Source organism: Triticum dicoccoides, chromosome 3A, assembly GCF_002162155.2.
Source record: "Triticum dicoccoides isolate Atlit2015 ecotype Zavitan chromosome 3A, WEW_v2.0, whole genome shotgun sequence".
Classification (NCBI taxonomy): domain Eukaryota; kingdom Viridiplantae; phylum Streptophyta; class Magnoliopsida; order Poales; family Poaceae; genus Triticum; species Triticum dicoccoides.
Window position 1 is genome coordinate 101,278,554 of NC_041384.1, and position 7,402 is coordinate 101,285,955.

The following is a 7,402-nucleotide window of genomic DNA, read 5'->3' on the forward strand; positions in this document are numbered from 1 at the left end:
ACTAGAGGCTCACTAGGGACATATTGTGGTCTATGTATTCACACGTGTATTACGATTTCCGGATAATACAGTTATAGCATGAATAAAAGACTATTATCATGAACAAAGAAATATAATAATAACACTTTTATTATTGCCTCTAGGGCATATTTCCAACAGTCTCCCACTTGCACTAGAGTCAATAATCTAGTTCACATCGCCATGTGATTAACACTCACAGGTCACATCGCCATGTGACTAATACCCAAGAGTTTACTAGAGTCAGTAGTCTAGTTCACATCACTATGTGATTAACACTCAATGAGTTTTATGTTTGATCATGTTGCTTGTGAGAGAGGTTTTTAGTCAACGGGTCTGAACCTTTCAGATCCGTGTGTGCTTTACAAATCTCTATGTCATCTCCTAGATGCAGCTACCACGCTCTATTTGGAGCTATTCCAAATAACTGTTCTACTTTGAGCTATTCTAAATTATTGCTCCATTATATGTATCCGGTCTCTCTACTCAGAGCTATCCGGATAGGTGTCAAGCTTGCATCGACATAACCCTTCACGACGAACTCTTTTACCACCTCCATAATCGAGAAAATTTCTTAGTCCACTAGTTACTAAGGATAACTTTGACCGCTGTCCTGTGATCTATTCATGGATCACTCTTGTACCCCTTGACTGACTCATGGCAAGGCACACTTCAGGTGCGGTATACAGCATAGCATACTGAAGAGCCTACGTCTTAAGCATAGGGGACGACCTTCGTCCTTTCTCTCTATTCTGCCGAGGTCGAGCTTTAAGTCTTAACTACGTACCTTACAACTCAGGCAAGAACTCCTTCTTTGACTGGTCCATCTTGAACACCTTCAAGATCATGTCAAGGTATGTGCTCATTTTAAAGTATTATTAAGCATTTTGATCTATCCTTATAGATCTTGATGCTCAATGTTCAAGTAGCTTAATCCAGGCTTTCCATTGAAAAACACTTTCAAAATAACCCTATATGCTTTCCAGAAATTCTACGTCATTTCTGATCAACAATATGTCAACAACATATACTCATCAGAAATTCTATAGTGCTCCCACTCACTTCTTTGGAAATACAAGTTTCTCATAAACTTTGTACAAACCCAAAATCTTTGATCGTCATCAAAGCATACATTCCAACTCCGAGATGCTCACTCCAGTCCTTAGAAGGATTGCTGGAGCTTTGCATACTTATTAGCATCTTTTGGGATTGACAAAACCTTCCGGTTGTATCACATACAACCTTTCCTCAAGAAAATCGTCGAGGAAACAATGTTTTGACATCCTATCTGCAAGATTTCATAAATAATGCAGTAATCGCTAACGTGATTCCGACGGACTTTAAGCATCGCTACAGATGAGAAAATCTCATCGTAGTCAACTCCTTGAACTTGTGAAAAACTTTTCGCCACAAGTCGAGCTTCATGGATGGTGACATTACCATTCACGTCCGTCTTCTTCTTAAAGATCCATTTATCTTAATGGCTTGCCGATCATCGGGCAAGTCCACCAAAGTCCATGGATCCGTTCTCGGATTTCATGGCCTCGAGCCATTTATCGGAATCCGGGCCCACCATCGCTTCTCCATAGCTCGTAGGTTCATTGTTGTCTAGCAACATGACCTTCAAGACAGGATCACCTTACCACTCCGAAGTAGTACGTGTCCTTGTCGTCCTACGAGGTTTGGTAGTGACTTGATCCGAAGTATCATGATCAATATCATAAGCTTCCACTTCAATTGGTGTAGGTGCCACAGGAACAACTTCCTGTGCCCTGCCACACACTAGTTGAAGAGACGGTTCAATAACCTCATCAAGTCTCCACCATCCTCCCACTCAATTCTTTCGAGAGAAACTTTTCCTCGCGAAAGGACCCGATTCTAGAAACAATCCATATTGCTTTCGGATCTGAATTAGGAGGTATACCCAACTGTTTTGGGTTTCCTATGAAGATGCATTTTATTCGCTTTGGGTTCGAGCTTATCAACCTGAAACTTTTTCATATAAGCGTCGCAGCCCCAAACTTTTAAGAAATGACAACTTAGGTTTCTCTAAACCATAATTCATACGGTGTTATCTCAACGGAATTACGTGGTGCCCTATTTAAAGTGAATGTGGTTGTCTCTAATGCCTAACCCATGAACGATAGTGGTAATTCGATAAGAGACATCATGGTACGCACCATATCCAATAGGGTGCAACTATGATGTTCGGACATACCATCACACTATGGTGTTCCAGGCGGTATTAATTATGAAACAATTTCCACAATGTCTTAATTGTGTGCCAAAACTCGTAACTCAGATATTCATCTCTATGATCGTATCACAGACATTTTATCCTCTTGTCACAATGATCTTCTACTTCACTCTGAAATTACTTGAACCATTCAATAATTCAGACTTGTGTTTCATCAAGTAAATATTCTCAACATCTACTCGAATCATCTGTGAAGTAAGAACATAACGATATTCACTGCATGCCTCAGCACTCATTGGATTGCACACATCAAAATGTGTTACTTCCAACAAATTGCTATCTTGTTCCATTTTACTGAAATGAGGCTTTCAGTCATCTCGCCCATGTGGTATGATTTGCATGTCTTAAGTGATTCAAAATCAAGTGAGTTCAAACGGTCCATTTGCATGGAGTTTCTTCATGCATATACACCAATAGACATGGTTCGCATGTCTCAAACTTTTCTAAACGAGTGAGTCCAAAGATCCATCAACATGGAGCTTCTTCATGCGTTTTATACCATTATGACTTACATGGCAGTGCCACAAGTAAGTGGTACTATCATTACTATCTTATATCTTTTGGCATGAAAATATGTATCACTACGATCGAGATTCAATAAACCATTCCTTTAGGTGCAAGACCATTGAAGGTTTTATTCAAATAAATAGAGTAACCATTATTCTCCTTAAATGAATAACCGTATTGCGATAGACATAATCCAATCATGTCTATGCTCAACGCAAGCACCAAATGACAATTATTCAGGTTTAATACTAATCTTGATGGTAGAGGGAGCGTGCGATGTTTGATCACATCAAACTTGGAAACACTTCCAACATATATCGTCAGCTCACCTTTAGCTAGTCTTCGTTTATTACGTAGCTTTTATTTCGAGTTACTAACACTTGGCAACCGAACCGGTATCTAATACCCTGGTGCTACTAGGAGTACTAGTAAAGTACACATTAACACAATGTATATCCAATATACTTCTATCGACCTTGCCAGCCTTCTCATCTACCAAGTATCTAGGGTAATTCTGCTCCAGTGGCTGTTCCCCTTATTACAGAAGCACTCAGTCTCGGGTTTGGGTTCAACCTTGGGTTTCTTCACTAGAGCAGCAGCTGAATTGCCGTTTCATGAAGTATCCCTTCTTGCCCTTGCCCTTCTTGAAACTAGTGGTCTCACTGACCATCAACGATTGATGCTCCTTCTTGATTTCTACTTTCGCGGTGTCAAACATCGCGAATATCTCAAGGATCATCATATATGTCCCTGATATATTATAGTTCATCACGAAGCTCTAGCAGCTTGGTGGTAATGACTTCGGAGAAACCATCACTATTTCATCTGGAAGATCAACTCCCACTTGATTCAAGTGATTGTTGTACTCAGACAATCTGAGCACAAGCTCAACGATTGAGCTTTTCTCCCTTAGTTTGCAGGCTAAGAAAATCGTCGGAGGTTTTATACCTCTTGACATGGGCACGAGCCTGAAATCCCAATTTCAGCCCTCGAAACATCTCATATGTTCCGCGACGTTTCGAAAACGTCTTTGGTGCCTCTACTTAAACCATTTAACTGAACTATCACGTAGTTATCAAAACGTGTATGTTCGATGTTCGAAACATCCACAAACGACGTTGGGGTTCAGCACACTGAGCGGTGCATTAAGGACATAAGCTATCTACTGTCTGCATAATTGCTACTTTCAACTTTCAACTATATTTTCTTTAGGAACATATCTAAAACAGTAGAACTATAGCGTGAGCTACGACATAATTTGCAAAAGGTCTTTTGACTATGTTCAGGATAATTAAGTTCATCTTATGAACTCCCACTCAGATAGACATCCCTCTGGTCATCTAAGTGATTACATGATCCGAGTCAACTAGGCCGTGTCCGATCATCACGTGAGACGGACTAGTCATCATCGGTGAACATCTTCATGTTGATCGTATCTACTATACGACTCATGCTCGACCTTTCGGTCTCCGTGTTCCGAGGCCATGTCTGTACATGCTAGGCTCGTCAAGTTAACCCTAAGTGTTTTCTCTGTGTAAAACTGTCTTACACCCGTTGTATGTGAACGTAAGAATCCATCACACCCGATCATCACGTGGTGCTTAGAAGCGACGAACTGTAGCAACGGTGCACAGTTAGGGGAGAACACTTCTTGAAATTGTGTAAGGGATCATCTTATTTACTACCGTCGTCCTAAGTAAACAAGATGCATAAACATGATAAACATCACATGCAATCAAATAGTGACATGATATGGCCAATATCATTTTGCTCCTTTTGATCTTCATCTTCGGGGCTCCATGATCATCATCGTCACCGGCATGACACCATGATCTCCATCATCATGATCTCCATCATCGTGTCTTCATGAAGTTGTCACGCCAACGACTACTTCTACTTCTATGGCTAACGCGTTTAGCAATAAAGTAAAGTAAGTTACATGGCGTTCTTCAATGACACGCAGGTCATACAAAAAATAAAGACAACTCCTATGGCTCCTGCCGGTTGTCATACTCATCGACATGCAAGTCGTGAATCCTATTACAAGAACATGATCAATCTCATACATCACATATCATTCATCACATTCTTCTTGGCCATATCACATCACATAGCATACCCTGCAAAAACAAGTTAGACGTCCTCTAATTGTTGTTTGCATGTTTTACGTGGCTGCTATGGGTTCTAGCAAGAACGTTTCTTACCTACGCAAAACCACAACGTGATATGCCAATTGCTATTTACCCTTCATAAGGACCCTTTTCATCGAATCCGTTCTGACTAAAGTGGGAGAGACTGGCACCCGCTAGCCACCTTATGCACCAAGTGCATGTCAATCGGTGGAACCTGTCTCACGTAAGAGTACGTGTAAGGTCGGTCCGGGCCGCTTCATCCCACAATACCGTCGAAACAAGATTGGACTAGTAACGGTAAGCATATTGAACAACATCAACGCCCACAACTACTTTGTGTTCTACTCGTGCAAAGAATCTACGCAATAGACCTAGCTCATGATGCCACTGTAGGGGAACGTAGCAGAAATTCAAAATTTTCCTACGTGTCACCAAGATCTATCTATGGAGAGACCAGCAACGAGTAGAAAGAGAGTGCATCTACATACCCTTGTAGATCGCTAAGCGGAAGCGTTCAAGTGAACGGGGTTGATGGAGTCGTACTCGTCGTGATTCAGATCACCGATGATCAAGTGCCGAACGGACGGCACCTCCGCGTTCAACACACGTACAGCCCGGTGACGTCTCCCACGCCTTGATCCAGCAAGGAGAGAGGGAGAGGTTGAGGAAGACTCCATCCAACAGCAGCATAACGGCGTGGTGGTGGTGGAGGAGCGTGGCAATCCCGCAGGGCTTCGCCAAGCACCATGGGAGAAGAGGAGGAGGGAGAGGGGCAGGGCTGCACCAACGAGAGATCAAATCGCGTGTTATGGGCAGCCCCTAGGCCTCATATATATAGGGGAAGGGGAGGGCTGTGCCCCCTTTAGGGTTTCCCACCCCAAGGGGCGGCGGCCAGCCTCCAGATGGCATCTGGTGCGGCGGCCAAGAGGGGGGGAGGAGTCCATCCTCCCCAAGGCACCTCGGAGGTGCCTTCCCCCTTGAGGACTCTTCCCTCTAGGGTTCCCTAGGCGCATGGGCCTCTTGGGGCTGGTGCCCTTGGCCCATGTAGGCCAAGGCGCACCCCCTACAGCCCATGTGGCCCCCCGGGGCAGGTGGCCCCACCCGGTGGGCCCTCGGGACCCTTCCGGTGGTCCCGGTACAATACCGATGACCCCGAAACTTGTCCCGATGGCCAAAACAGGACTTCCTATATATAAATCTTTACCTTCGGACCATTCCGGAACTCCTCGTGACGTCCGGGATCTCATCCGGGACTCCGAACAACATTCGGTAACCACATACAAGCTTCCTTTATAACCCTAGCGTCATCGAACCTTAAGTGTGTAGACCCTACGGGTTCGGGAGACATGCAGACATGACCGAGACGTTCTCCGGTCAATAACCAACAGCGGGATCTGGATACCCATGTTGGCTCCCACATGTTCCACGATGATCTCATCGGATGAACCACGATGTCAAGGACTCAATCGATCCCGTATTCAATTCCCTTTGTCTAGCGGTATTTTACTTGCCCGGGATTCGATCGTCGGTATACCAATACCTTGTTCAATCTCGTTACCGGCAAGTCACTTTACTCGTTCCGTAACACATCATCCCGTGATCAACTCCTTGGTCACATTGCGCATATGATGATGTCCTACCGAGTGGGCCCAGAGATACCTCTCCGTTTACACGGAGTGACAAATCCCAGTCTCGATCCGCATAAAACAATAGATACTTTCGGAGATACCTGTAGTGCACCTTTATAGTCACCCAGTTACGTTGTGATGTTTGATACACCCAAAGCACTCCTACGGTATCCAGGAGTTACACGATCTCATGGTCAAAGGAAGAGATACTTGACATTGGCAAAGCTCTAGCAAATGAACTACACGATCTTTTGTGCTAGTCTTAGGATTGGGTCTTGTCCATCACATCATTCTCCTAATGATGTGATCCCGTTATCAATGACATCCAATGTCCATAGCCAGGAAACCATGACTATCTGTTGATCACAACGAGCTAGTCAACTAGAGGCTCACTAGGGACATATTGTGGTCTATGTATTCACACGTGTATTACGATTTCCGGATAATACAGTTATAGCATGAATAAAAGACTATTATCATGAACAAAGAAATATAATAATAACACTTTTATTATTGCCTCTAGGGCATATTTCCAACACTTAATTAGTGGCATCTTCATGGGTGCAGACGATGAGGAGCCGCGGGCGGCGGCCTTGATGTCTGTTCAGCGGCGAGGTACCTGGGGTAGCAGAAGAGGAGCGGCGGCGCGGCGGCCCGCTCTCGCATCCGTTGGAGGAAGAGTGGTGGGGCGGCGGTCTGCTCTCGCGTCCACTGGAGGAGGAGCGGCGGGGGCGTCGGCCTGCACCCACGTCCAACGGAAGAGGACCGGCAGCCTACATGCGACAACAGAGGAGGAGCGGCGGGGGCACCGTCCTGCTCTCGTCTCCGTTGGAGGAGCGGCGAGGACGGCGGCCTACTCT